Here is a 15581-nt window from a genome sequence, read left to right on the forward strand (position 1 = left end):
TGTTTGAATACTCCTCAAAAGACAATACACACTATTTCACTTCATTCTTGTTCTTGATTTAAAATTTCAGGACACATTCTGAAAAACACAACCTTAATCTATCTTAATCATAGAATGGCTAGGGTTGGAAGGAATCCTACGGACAGTCTAGTTTCAACCCCCCTGCTATGTGGCAGGGACACCTTCCACTAGGTCAGGTTGCCCAAAGCCCCATCCAACCTGACCTTGAATACCTTCAGGGATGGGCCATCCTCGACTTCTCTAGACAACTTGTTCCACTGCCTCACTGCCCCCACAGTGAAGAATGTCCTCCTTGTATCTAACCTAAATCTATCCTCTGTTAGCTTTAAACTGTATGAGTCTTGTAAGTTAATATGAGTTAATTACATATATTATAATCTGCTACTTCTTGACAAAATTTTATAATATTCACATCAGATTTTCACACTATTTCCCAAAGATTTTAGGTATTATAAGCTTTCCTATAATAAAACCACTGACCAAAAACCACAAGTTTTTCCTCCAAGATCTCTGTAACACTGTCTTCTTCTTGAAGAACTTACTGATGAGAAAATAATGCATATTGAGAAAAAGTGGAGCAAATGAAGCTCCACATCCTAAGAGAGAAGCTTCATATGGTACATCCTTCTTAGAAAATTTCCATACATATTTCCATTTATTCTGCTGGTACCTTGCATATTTCAAATACTTTAGTGGTCAGTAGAATTAGTGTGATTTCTCTCGGTAAACCCTGAACAGTTTTGAAAGTTATAAATGTTCTGATGCTATTTGTGTCAAATGATACAACTAGATGTCAACCATGACACTAGACTTGATAGAAAAACACTGTCATTGCATATTATGTTTGTTAAATGGCACTATTGCTAATTCATATACTGCAACATGCATGTCTAAACACAGCACAAAAGTAGAAGTTGCACTGAACAAAATCTAGGCAACGGATTTGATGTACTGTAACGAGCAACACATTTGCCAGTGGGATCTGCCTTCTGCAGCAAGTATCAAATCATCACCGTTTAGTTATCTAAACGGTACTTTAAATCTTGAAACACACATTTAACTTGTTACAGGTGTCTTCCATAATGCATTAGCTACACAGATTTCTGTATTTTATTAACAATAAAACTAATTGGAATTTCAATGAAGGTTGTCCATGGTGGCATTCTGTAGCAGCAAGTTCCATGGACCAAATCATATTTTCCCCTATTTAGTATGTTCAAATCTGCCACCATTCTATTCCGTTCTAGATCTGTATTTTCTAAGTATGGAGTATTTCATAATCATGTAAACATGTGTGCCTCAGGGAAAGCCTGGGAAAAAAAGACAGCTCAGAGGTGAGGAAAAAAGGGTGAGAATCAGCCCTGCTGGCATCTGCAGGAGGATGAGCAGAGAAGGTGCTGCAAGGCCCAAGCAGAGATCAGCCTGCAGCTCTTGGGAAGGACCCAAGCTGCAGTAGTTCATGAAGGACTGCGGCCCGCGCAGGAGAAAGAGGAAAGTGTGAAGAGGAAGGAGCAGCAAAAATAAACTGATCACAACCCACAGTCCCTAGCAGGGAGGTAGAGAGTTAAGAATAAAGGAGTTAATTTAAACCTGGGATTACAAAAGAGGAAGAGATGTTTTAATTTCTATCTGTTTCTTGCCATCTGAATGTATTCTCACTGGTAATAAATTAATTTTCTCCAGTTTTGTCTGTGGAGGTAACCAGTGAATGATCTCCCTATCTTTATCTCAATCTACCAACATTTCATCTTATTCTCTCTCCCCTTGCTGTGGAGGATGCAGAATGGGAGGGGGCACTGGCAGGCCACCATAGGTAGAGAAGGAGTGCATGGATGTAACATCAACGCTAATGTATGATATAACGTACATAACTGTTTCCTCGCCAAACAATACTCCACTGTGTCTTAATACAGACAAATATTTTTTTCAGCATTAATCGAGACTTACTAGCATAAAACTTAACAGTACCTTTCATAAGAATTTGATGCAGGAAATAGCAAGCAAGCATAAATTATTGTCAACGCAGCCAGATTCCCCTGATCTTCACTTGTATAAAGAAACTGTGTATTATTTAAATAAAATTCATCTCTACAGTGATGCAAGATACATCATCTACTGTGCACTGAAACGTTCAAAGATGAGGTAAGATAACACTGCCAGTGTTTGGCTCTGTCAGTTTGTTACTACTCTGCCACGTGTAGATTTTTGAGCTTTCAATTATTTACTAAAGAAGTTGGTGCTAGAGAGCTTTTTTTTATGAGACCAAAAGGCATGAGAGGTTTGCAACAATCGGTCTAATGAGATCCCAAGGATAAGAAAAGTTTTCCAAAAAAGGCTGCAGAGATATGACTGTAGTTTACTTAAACAGAATCTTTATGTCTGCCTCTGAAGTGCCTCTACCATTTCTAAACATGTTTACTGCTGAAAGACTGAAGAGCAGCCTAAAAATTAGCAGTCACCTGAAGCCCAGAGCCAAATAAACTCCCAGCAGCACTGTACATAATTTTGCCTTGGGCAACGTTTGTACAAGTGCAACACAAATCCTATTTTCTGGATTTGAACTGAATACAAAGAATATGCCTCTAAAGTCAAACAAGTTGAAAAGAATGTTATTTTTTGTCTTTTTTTTCAGGCATTGAATCCTCAGCTATAGTTAAGATTTTCTGTCTATAAATATCAATCACTATCACTTTTTATTGTTAGGAAACTGCTATTATTACATTGATCCAATTTCCCATAAACATTTCTGGCAATTGATTCAATATACAACTCTGTGTTACACATTTGAGAAACAAAAACACTGTTCCCTGTTTTGTATTTTTTAAACTATACAGTGAGATACCTACAATCAACAAAAGCACATATTGAACATGAATGATTAGTTCAAATGCAGACTGCTATAAAAGTATGCAACCTGATGTTGTCTAAACCTAATCAAAACATTGCACCAGATCAAAAACTGAAATGCTAAGCTAATACTTTAGAAATAACAGAATGATATCGAAGTAATTCAATCTGCTGCTAAAGAAAATATTTTTTCCATATTTATTATTTCTATGAATAGATTGTGAATCAAGAGAATAGTTACTTGTAGTTATTAATTGCTTAAGTAATTATAAAGTTGATAAAAATGGAATAAACTATGTAAATTTGCAGCATACTTCATAATTTAAGAGCTTTCATTTTCCTGGTAACTGAACTGAAATTCATTCCCTTCAGCATCTAAAGGGCAATTTTTTTTTTTGTTAAAGACTAATTTTTTAAAAAATAGGATTCTAGCAAAGGTAATATTAAACAGAACAACTCAGTAACACTCATGTCTTCTGACCAATTTAATACTAATGGAGGATAACTGTCACAAAAGTGTATGCTGTTTTTCATGCAGTCAGTATCAGAAGGAAGTTGCACCTTCTACTATAACAGGCTTTACAAGATTTGAAATATCTTGCAAATATGTGAAAAGACAAAGGGATTTGTGAATAGGATATGTTTCTGTGAAGTTGCAGTGAACTGACAGTGTAAAACCCCTGTAGCAAGCTCTTGCTGGATCACAAATGTGAGTGATTATTTTCCTTCTCTCTCTATCTTTTTCACAGCCACTTCCAGGGCATCCATACATTCATTTCCCAACAATTTTTATCCTGTTTTAAGGTGACCTTTCTTCAATATCCATAACAAAAGCAATGCATCACTTTCAGAGTGCCATCAAGAAAGTTGATTACAGAAAATCTGAAATAAAACTGTTTCCACTCTTTCAGTTTTGTGATTTATAAAGTCTTAAGAGGCCAAAAAAAATCATTCATCAGAGCTAATATTTTAAAACGTATAGTTTAAAGATATTTTCCAAAACACTTAGAGAAATTAATTGCTCATGATGAGAGCAATCAGGAAACAAGATAGACATGCAGAATTGGAAAAAAAAAAGTGTCAATATAGCACAACAACAATAGAATACACTTTCATGCAGAGGAGCTTTGATTTTTTTGCAAGATTCTACAGTATTCTGTACAGCATTATTGTAATATCAACCATGTTTCACATTTATGGAAATACTGCTGCAGTCCTGATATGAACAGTTAGACAATTTGAAAGATCCTATCCAAAAAACAAAGGTTGCTTATTCTACCAAGAGACGATAAGAAGCTGAAAAATTATTATAGATAAATGGAAAGTGACTAAAAAGTCAGAGTTATTTTTTTCCTTAAGTGAAATTATATTCTCTATTCTCCATGAAAGTAATTTTATACTACATAGGACATATAGTTTTTATGCACTATAACTGCTGTGCAGAGATAGGGACTTATTTTTCTATCCAATCAGGATGTGAAGTTGTATGAAAAGAAATGATTTGGACAGGACTTTAGCAGTCATAGTAACACACATGAGCATAAATACATCAGTTGCAAGTCTCTGGATTACAGATTTCAAACAATAGAGGGCTTCTTCCCAGAAACTGTCACCAAATACACACGGACATCTCTCACTAATTTGTTGTGGAAGAGCTTCAGTGTATGTTTCTAGAACATTATAACATTAGATAATATCTCACATAAATGTTAAATGATAGTCACGTAAGGACATATATAAAATACTAAAGATACTTGAGAAACTTGCTCCTGTATTTTTATTTAATTGCTTTCGACTTATAACAATAGAAGAGTATTGGGCTGTGGAAGAACAGCACTTGCCTGAACAACAGACGATGTATCTATTATCTCACTTCCATGAAGGTCATCGACCTATGACAGTTGGAGTAGCAGAAACATTAGAAATCATGTGCAATTTAATCTTTACACAAATAAAGGAAAAGTATCACAATGCCTGAATAATGAAGAGTCTTTCACAGAAAAAGAAGTCTGTCCCTGAGGATATTCTTCATTTTCTTTCCTGAACTGTTCCAATGCGTTCACACTATGAGATTCACTCACTGTGCTGACACACGTATTAATAGTATTTTGGCTGGAAGAGTGTAGATGTTCTGAAGTGATTGCAAAGTGCAGCTGTGACTCAGTTCTCCTTTCATTCATTCATTACTTCTCGATGTCAATTCTGGGAGACTATTGTTCACCAAGAAACTGTCATCTGGATTGAAATTAACTGTTTTTTCTCCTATTTCAGGCAAGAGTGTTTTTATGTTCCTCACTTTCCAGAACATGTTACCCTACCTTTTACAAGGCCAGTGATGAAAATATTGTATTCGTTTGATTTGAAAATAAACATGAACATTGGAAAAGTGTTTATAAACTTTCATCAACAGAAGAGAATGAACTATAAAAACATTTTCCTTTTATAAGACTTTATTCCCCTTATTCCTGTAATTTAGAAATCAAGAATAATTCACTTACTTCTGTCACAGTTTCCAGTAAGAAAATTATGGATAGCAATTAAAGTTTATTTTATGTTTACTAAAAATGGAACGTCTATGTCTTCTAGAAAGGAATAGTGAAAAGAATAATTGTCTGAAGACGTCAGATGTTTCATCTAGTTATAATCAAATGAAGATAATGGTTATAAAAATTATGTTTGCAAAAAAAAAAAAAAAGCTGCTCTTGTTAAGCTGTGAACAACGTAAATTCTCTGTTAGTCCATCTTGAACAGTTTTATTAGCTGAATTTTTTATTATTATTATTATTTTTAATTTAATTACCAGTTTGGGAACATTGTAGGAAATACTAACTTCCCCTCAGAATTAGTACCCTATTTTTAAATGGAGTTTTCTATCTCTATATGTAACTTGACTCACACTCAGACCACTATCTGGAAAAAAAAAGCCAAATAGTAGTGGCAGATGTAAAACCAAATACCCTGGGTATGGGATACTCTGAGTATAGAGACAACCTATGCAATGGCCCTCAAAACACATGGGAAACAATCAGAAAATTTATACAACACTTTGCACAAAATGGAAAATTTTACTTCCTGATCCTGTGAACAATGCATATGAATATTCCCATTTAAGTCAATTGGATTATTTACATGCATTAAATTAAGCACATATATAACTGTTTTTCAGATAAAGGTCTTAATTACTTTTAAGGTATTGAACTATTTTTCTTCAGACTTGACTCAATGAGAGCAATAGATCAAGTCTAGCTAAAAGTTAGGAGCATTATCTGTGTTTAGTTATCCACCAAAAAGTGTTTCTGACTAGAACATAAAAAGAAAATACTTTCATATTCCTTCATGATTAGCAAAAGTATTTTTAAACCATAATTTTATATACATTTATAAAGTAATGACTGTTGAGATGACATTTTATTTTATACAGAAAGGAAAAGGGGTTTCAGAAATCCATATCTTTCAAAGTACAGATACAATTGGACCATTCCATTTATTCCTTCACAATGCATAAATAGGACCTTATTATTTTTTAAAATAATAACCTTTCTTCACATAATGATAACCTTCTTCTTCACAAGAAAAAACATTTGAGGTAGATGACTGAAAAAAAGTACTGTTCAGATATTGGTAACTGGAAGAATGACTACTGAAGAACTGAATGCAGTGCTTGGTAACCAAAGTGAAAAAACTAGGTTTGAGGAAAAGAGAATTGAATTATTAGTGGATCACTATTCAAAGGCTATACTATAAATTTTCTGTAAAACAAAACACCGTGCACCTCTGTATTTCCTTGCTAGTGCAACAGTACATGTCAAGTTCCTGACTACAAACATTTGTAGTGAATAAGGGTTCTGGTAACATTCAACTCAGCCACTGGAAATAAAGTTCAGCTGTGAATTTGACCCAAGGAGACATGTGGTAAAATTTCCCAACACCTTTCTCAGATAATACATTCATATTCAGCACAGTGCATAAATAAAAATGAAGTTGTGAAAGAAAATCTAACTATTAGAAAGATAGAAACCTCAGTGGAATCCTAAGGACATCAACTGGCAGAATATGCTATCCTAATAGATTTTTCTGTGTATTTATGAGCATGAATAAACAAACTCTGAAAGCAACAGACTTGTAACTAATTAAATCATATCCACTTATTTCTGAATTGTTCCTAATACATGGATGAAAAACTCCCATCTCTGACAAACAAAATAATAAGACTCTTTTTTTACTTTTTTAGGTTCAGGCTCTTTCTCATTTAGTTGTTCTTTCAACCTAAGTTCAGATTTAGGCAAAAGAGCAGCTTTTATTTCTTCTCATTTACTTCACATGTGTTCTTAAAGTCTACTCTGAAACAGCTGGCAAAATTTGGCCTTAATTTCAAAGTCAGAAAAGGACGCCATCATCACAGGTGTATTTTCCATATGATGCAGTTCAACTATAATGCTGAAATTAACAAGTTAGGAAAAAAAAAATGACAGTCCTTCACTTTGAGAAAAGCCTTGAGAGAAAACATGGAGCAAGTCTGCTCACTGTCCATCTGCATGTCAGTTTGCTTATGGATAAAGAGAAGAACAGTAACCTAATTCTTCCCAAAGCTTTTAAGTGCTAAACTAATCACTTAAAGTTTGAATAATAAAATATAATGCTATATCCCATGAGCTGACCTATTTTGGCTCCAGGCATGCATAGATATCAGGGATTTTGTTAGTGTTAGCTGAGATATAGCGACTATACTTCATAGCAAAGAAAGATTTAACCCAACATGCCTTTCCTGATCTTATCTAGACTTCTGTTCTTACTTAAAGAAGAACATTAATCATAAAATATAAGAAACTAATACTTTAATTCCTTTTCCACCAATCCTATTGGACACATGTCCTTCGGCTCATTAGATATAGTTTAGACTGCTTTATACATTCATGTACACAATTTGTAAAGGAAGGTGTAACATGATCTTACCCTTGAAACTTTAGGTCTATTTACACTTGCAAAACTGATGTGGGATCAAGTTGAACTGATTATGTTAAGCATAATTAAGAAGCTGGTATAAATAGCACAAGGATACTCATTTACCTTGCTTTACATTGCGCTTTGAAGAGATATGTTACAGTCTTAATTACAATGGCTCATTCCCCCAGGGCCCTCTGCTTTTGACAAGAGTCAATTTGAAATGCAACAAATACACAAAAACTTATCTTAAAACTTTTATTGGGCTACAATGCCCAGCCTGCTACTTTTCAGGAGTGGAAGCAGTTTGTTGAGGAAAACAGCTGACTGAACAGTCAGGCAGGTATTTATGACAATGTGCATGAATGAATCTCTTCTTCAGCAAAATTCACAGTATGAAAATTCCCCAAAACTGTTATATAACCTCGATCAGATCTCAAGTATAATGGCATATGAAAATTGTGACGTAAGATACGTATTTGGCAGGTAGTCTTCACAACTGGGGGATTTAACCAGATTTTTGAGCTACATATGGAGGAACATTTTGAGGAACATGTGAAGTAAAAGACTTGTTTTCCAAATACACTCTTTAGCAAACATATGCAGTAAATCAAAGAGTTTTCCAAATCTACATTACCTACACTACTAAATCACAGTACCTCTGTTACTAAAATCACAGTGGGCAAGAATCCTGCTCTTAATTCTATCATGGAAAAAGCTAAATTACAGCATTTTGCCTGACTTCAGAGGGAGGTACCAGAGCTTACAGGAAATTCATTGATAATCGTGTCAGTGAGATATTACTGAAAGGAGCAGCAGAGCATTTCATTCACACCATTTCTCCCACAAACAAGAAAGGAGGGACCTGACTTAACACCCTAAATTCCTCTGGAAGTAGGATCAGGCCTGGCTGTTGCCTTATCCAAGAACATCTTTCTTCCGATTGAGTTCTGTTCACAGCCAGCTTCATAATCCTGCAGCACACCGAACTCCTGAAAAATTACATTTTCAGTAAAAATCTTGAGGACACATAGTATTAGCAGAAGCGGCACACTGTCTGTGAAAAGTTCATCCAAAGACATGCTACAGCAGGATTCCCTTCTGCCTTCTACTACACTTAGACAAAGAGCAGATTTCACCCCAAACAACAATTCGTAATTTTACACATTCATTTTCTTCTTAAAAACTGCCTTTTAAAAATAGCAATACAGTCAAGGAAAAATATTTGGGAGATTACAAAAGCAAAACAAAACAAAAACAAAGCAAAAAACCACATCAACAACAACACCTAGAAAACAAATACAGATTTAAGTTTCCATGCACCATGGTCACTTGCAAACTAAAGAGTAATCTCTTATCAACGGCTCTTACATTTACCCTAAATGCATGTGAGTTTGCTGTGCAACACACAGCAAATCACTAAGTCTCTTTATGGTTCAGATATAGAGGTATCACAATAATAATGACAAAACTCCTATCCCTGAAATAATATACTGTAAAACTGAGAGAGGAAGCTTAAATATGTCTGGATAAAAAAGTAATATGCCAAGCTTAAAATACGATATTGTATACTACTTAGAAAGCAGCTAAAGAGGGTTTATAAAGAAGAATGATGGATGTAATTTTCTTTAAAAAAAAAAAGTTATAAGCAAAAGAACCAAATTTAATCTAATATCACTGCTAAAGCTTGCCATAATCTTATGGAGCATTTGGACAGTACCTAGAGCCAAAGAGATGATCCTGAATTAGCATAGTATACAAATCAGCTTTTCAATTTTTATCAGATTATCTGCATTGCTAGCTAACACTGATGCATTCTGCAACATGCAATAAACACTTCCAAGTGTCATATTTTCAAAGTGTACAAGATCTTCAAAATAGATCTTAATTGTTTTAGCAAGATAAAGTGTGCTACTTTTACATGAATAATATTATCAGAATCATGTTAAATCTCTTCATTTATTATCTCTAATGCTACTTAAAGGAGAAGTTAATAGAGTAATTCATTCTCATAGCATGACCTTGGTCACTAGTACATGATGTTTCATATTCATTATGCTGAGCTAAGTGAGGGCCCTGTTATAATATCACTTAATTTATATTCTGAATAATGCTCTGGGGACACTTGCTCTTGTGCATTAGAGTTTCATCTAAATCACAATACTTGAAGACAAGTGGAGAGAGCAGGTAACTATTAAACAACGTGTTTACTAACATAAAGCATTGTTACAGACTCTGAACATGAGGCCTTGGGAATTAAAAGTTAAACAGCACAGTGGCTTTCCTAGAAATACCCATGTGGTTTAAAAAAGAAAAAAAAATAAAGAAGAAAAACTTAAAAACAAAACCACCTCCTATTGAATGGTCAGTATGCATTTTCAGTACTGGATTATGTCTACGCGGCAGGGTTTTGGCAGTGTAGGGGCTGCAATGGTGGCCTCTGGGAGTAGAGCCCCGCAGCTTCCCCATGTTGGATCAGAGCCAGCTCAGACAGCTGCAAAAAGGACGTGCCCCCAGGCAGATCTGTGCCACCAGTGATGCTGATTTTGCCTCTGGGAGAGCAAACTTCAGGAAGGGAACCACTGCTGCACAACACAGCTGGGAGAGAGGATTGAGAAATGTGAGAGAAACGGCCCTGGAGCCAGTCAGCACAGCAGGGTAGGGGGTGTTCCAGGCGCAGAGCAGAAGTTCCCTGTAGCCCAGGAGAGGCCCGTGGTGGAGCAGGATGTCCCCCTGCTGCCCGTGGGCACCACGCATAGTGTATCTATGCATGCAGCCATGCAGGAGCCCACGGTGCAGCAGGTGGATGTGGCCTGCACGAAGCTGCAGCCCATGGAGAAGCCCCCACAGGAGCTGAAGTTGTGAAACAGATATAACTGTTCCCACTCTCCCTCCCCATAATTTTAAAGACTGCCAGATAACTGAGGTTTTCTTTTTTGGCCTTCCCTTCTGTGAAAAGTCCAATAAACAGTTATCAATCAGAAAACTACCTGTTTCCTACTGCAAAAATACAATCTCTTTCTTTTCTTTTCCTTCTACTTTCATGCTTAGTATAAATTATTGAATTGAAGATATGAAAAAAATCATTTTTACCATTCTAGAATGAGAAAAGACAAACTCCACATACAAATAAGCAGTCCTTGGATGAAACCTGTAATGGCTGCAAGATTTGATATTATGGAATACTGGAGATACTGAAGTAAATTGTTGTATTAAAAGCATCACAAAAATACTGACTATTGCTTGCAAGGCAGTAGCTTCCAGAAGTGGATCTGTCTCTCCAATTGAGAAAGTAAAAACAAAAAAGCCTGCTACAATTCTCAAAGCTCAGCTTGGTTCTGAAAGCTAAACTGGCATATTACGTTTTTCATCTGTATTCCAATATTAAAAGAAACTTAACAGCACACTACTTAATAAGCACTATCTATTTTCTTCAATGATCAGCATGTGAATGCAATAATTGATTGAGTCTAATTGGAGCTAAGCAAATAAATTCAATTTTTTTTTTTTTTTAGGAAAAGACAGACTCCAGCTCCATTCCCTGTGATCTTTTTGCATAAAATCATATTAATAAATCTTATTCCTACCAACATAAGATGCAAATATGTCCAGCTGAACACAGAACAAATCTAAAATAAAAATGTAAAATTCTGAAGCTCTTTTTATACTTCTCACATATCTCCCAGCTTTTTGAGAGTCCGAGATGCATTTCCATATCCATGTGAAGTAAACGCATCTTCAATGTACAAGGTTCACTATAGATGCTTTTATTTTCATTTAATGTAAATAATTACATTTTCTTACCCCTCAAGTTATAATTATATTTTCTTCCCCCTCAATTCCACTGTAAAACAAAATGACACAGAAATTCCTACCACTACCTCTTAAAATACTTCAAACTCAAAGGCCATGGTGAATTAAAACAACACCTGGAGTCCATGCAGACCTTGGCCTTGATAGTCTCACTCAGAAAAACTCCGTAATTTATGATGGTTTGAGATTTCTCTGGCTCAGGTGTCCTAATACCTCTTTTTCTCCACCTCACAGACAACAGTTCTCAGCACGATAGCTGTGCAAAATGTCAAATTCTTCAACCCACAGTCTCAAGATTACCTTAAGATTGCCTACTGGTGTAGGTGAGTTCATGCCAGTATATGAAGTCATGAATAGCTGTAGCCAAGGCACAAACCTGACACAACTGCCACAACTAGTGGCAGGAATATCTAGGTAGACCTGAATTCTAAGCTTCTAAGGCACAGTTTTATTTCCCAGGGAAGAGCCTGTCATAGCAGAGTTGTTCCCCTAAGATACATTCAGAGACAGTGGGCACAGTCAACAGAGCAGAGAATCTTAATGCTTCTGTGCATTAATATGTATATGTGTCACCCTGATTGGTATCTCGTATCACAATATAGCACACTGTGGTACTTGTATGAGTAATACTAGAAACTGCATTGAATGTACAATGAATGATTTTGGTAGTTCTGAAGTAAAAGGTAACAGAGTATGTAGAATCTGTATGTCTCTGACTGATACATTATGACATATTACAATGCTGCTGACATGTCAAAAGACGTGATTTAGTAGTCACTGGTTATTTCAATTTACTCTTTTTGCGTTTTTAATTAGTAAACGAGTCCCTCATGGTCAAATGATTAATTACACAATAATTCACTGCAGTACTTTCCTTTCCTGTTTGAGTGGAGCATGCAGTATATAGAGAAACCATTTGGAATATAGACTGATGTTATAAATTATAGCAACATGTTCACACTGCTGTAGTTACAGTTGTGACAGCACTCTCATTAGGAACTCCTATTTTAAAGTTAGTTAAAGTGAGGCATAGAAAGTTCATTCGAGCTTGCATGTTGACATGCAGGAATTTAATCAGAGAATAAATTCCTTCCATCCACAAACCTATAGATATGTATAGAGAAGTGTACAAAAGGAGAGAGAGAGCAAGGGAAGCAAGCAATGCAGAAGTTGTAAAGGTGTGGGAGGGAGAGAGCAAGAAGTAGTGAAACGAAAAGCAGAAGTTCTGATTGTTGTATATGATCACAAGCAATAATAGTACCTCTTAATTTTCATTGCTTTTCACCAAGAAATACCAAAAGCTAATTGTAAATGATATCTTTACAACTGGCAAAGGTATGAAAAGGCTTTTATAATACCCAAAGCTATGGAGTAAAGAGCAGAGCCCAGTTCACACTGTCTTCCATAAGATGAAGGACAAATACTAATTTTTCTTGACAGCAAGTAAAAGACTCGATTTGAGAGACTTTCAACAGCATATACAGATAGGAGTCTTCCAGTGACTAATGTTGGGACTTGCTTGGATTATGACTATGGCAAGCAGAAAATGGCAAAACCACCTTACACTCCATACTGGCTAGACAGGAGGTAACTCGAAGCTGGAAACTGCACAGGTGTAATGATGTGGTTCCAGCAGTGTCTTGTTTTACTCAAAGGTTTTTTAACCTATGTAATTTTATAAATTTTCCATTGACAAAGATTAGCAGGTCAGGTGTACTCATGGCAACACTGTTCCCCAGCTGAGGATGTGATCTTTTCTGAACAGCTCCTAACTGAACAGTTTGATTGATGGATAGTTGATGGCTCAACTTACTTTCTCTGCAGAGATGACAATAGCAAAACTCTGTTTCATAGACCTTCCCAGGTCTATAAGTTTAACTTTAAAAACTGTGAATAACCCTGATGTTCACTCAGCTATGCGCATATGTAAACTACACTAAAGAAAATATATGGTCACAGTCTTGCCAAACAGTAACAACTGATCAAAATTGCAGAGCTGGACACTTTAGGTTAGACAAATTAGATTTATTGAGTAGGATGGTCCTAGCAGTTGTACAATGCATGACACAAATAACTAAAATATTTTGCTGTTATCCTTGAGATCTTATATTAAGCTGGTGATAGGCGTGTTCCTGCAGGACTGTAAATATAAATGAGGAAAGAGGTAGAAACAAATTCCTAAAGTTATCTGTATCAAGCATCATTACATCCATAAAATAATACATTCATTCAGTAAAACACATCTTTGTGAATCATAAGAGATGTGGTCTATGGAAGTATAGTGAACTGAGAAACCTAGAATAATAATTTTACTGAAGTCCTAAAGCTGTCAAGATAGATAGGAAGAGGCTAATTAGGGCATTTTAAACATTTGCCCCAATGTACATACTTTCTTAATGTTTCCCTCCAGGGAAACACTAGGAAGAGAAGGGAGCAGCCTCTTTCTACTCATTGAACAGAGAACAAAATCATCCTAAATTGAAGTGCTCTGAAACTGAGCCTTACTTGCATACAATTTATGATACACACACATGGTATCCCAACTTTGCACATTGCTGCAAAAAAAGTATCTCTGACACTTTGGCATGGACATCCTTTTGTGACTGAGGCTGAAAAGGGCAAATATAGATACAGCTAGTTCCCGCTTGTCACACTCTTGCATCATAATAGACTCAGCTCTCTCAACATTTTCTGTTTTGTACTAGCCTGCACTTTCAAAGCTTCAGATTAAAGGTATACATCAGACACATGACAGATTTAGGTCTAAAAATGGGATGGAGAGTTTGAAGCATAGTTTCTGAAGCCAGAAATAAAAGTAAAAAAAGTGGAGAGAGGATGAAGAAGGCAGGACAGACGAGGAAACTGTCAAGAAAACAAGGCAGTAGGACTCCATGTAACTTCAGGGCACAAAAGCTGATGAATGAATAAGACTTTTATGCAGCTAATGAGTCTTATTTAATCTGCCAGATTAAATTTATAATCATAAAGGTAGATCTGTAGAAATTATAGTTGATGGAAATAAATCATGAAACAATTTAATTTATTTTTATTTTACTTTTGTGATGGTTATATATTCTGAAGAGCAATTGGAGCTTTGGCCAGCACTCTTCATTTATTTCAATCTATAAATAAACTTAGTTACATAAAGAAGTTTTATGATCACAAAAAAATAATAGGAAATGTTACCTTAGGGAGACTGTGCATGTAAGCACATATAAATTGAAATGGTATGTGCAGACCTGCTCTATCACTTAGGCATGTTCCAGCTGTGGAATAGGTCTCCTTTCCTACCCAAGGACTTTTACATTAGTCAGCAACAAGTCTTACCCCTTTCCATGTGAGATAGAGACAAGGCTACAGCCTCCCCCGAGCAGTGATCATGGCACTGAGCTTGCCTGAATTCAAGGAGCATCTGGACAAAGCTCTTGGACATACAGTCTGATTTCTGACTGTTCATGTGTGGAGCCAGGAGTTATACTTGATGATCCTTATGGGTCCATTCCAACTCGGGATATTCTATGATTCTAATTTTAGTTTTATTTTTCTAAGTGGAAGACTCCAAAATTAGGGGTCTATGTTTGGAAACAGTTAATCATTTTTAAGTGAGCCAGGGAAAACTTATAAAGATTTATCCCACTAAGAATATAGCAGTATCACTTTTATTCATGCCATGTCATCCTATCTTTCAATATTTTGTTTGCTCTGTCAAGGTGAATCCCAGAGAAGCCAATATTAGACTAACAAACTTTGCCATAAATCTTCAGAGATGTTCTGTGTACACTTAACATTCACAACAGAAAAAAATTTAATGCCCCTCACCTTTCATAAAACTCAACTTCCTCAGCACAAGCAGTGCTTTATTTGAGTCCCACCTCAATGCAGTATGAAAACAATTACTCTTTATATCTGTACATCTGCATCATAGAAGCTCCACACAGTGGTCTGGATACCAAAATACT

This window comes from Numida meleagris, chromosome 2 (assembly GCF_002078875.1).
Source record: "Numida meleagris isolate 19003 breed g44 Domestic line chromosome 2, NumMel1.0, whole genome shotgun sequence".
Classification (NCBI taxonomy): domain Eukaryota; kingdom Metazoa; phylum Chordata; class Aves; order Galliformes; family Numididae; genus Numida; species Numida meleagris.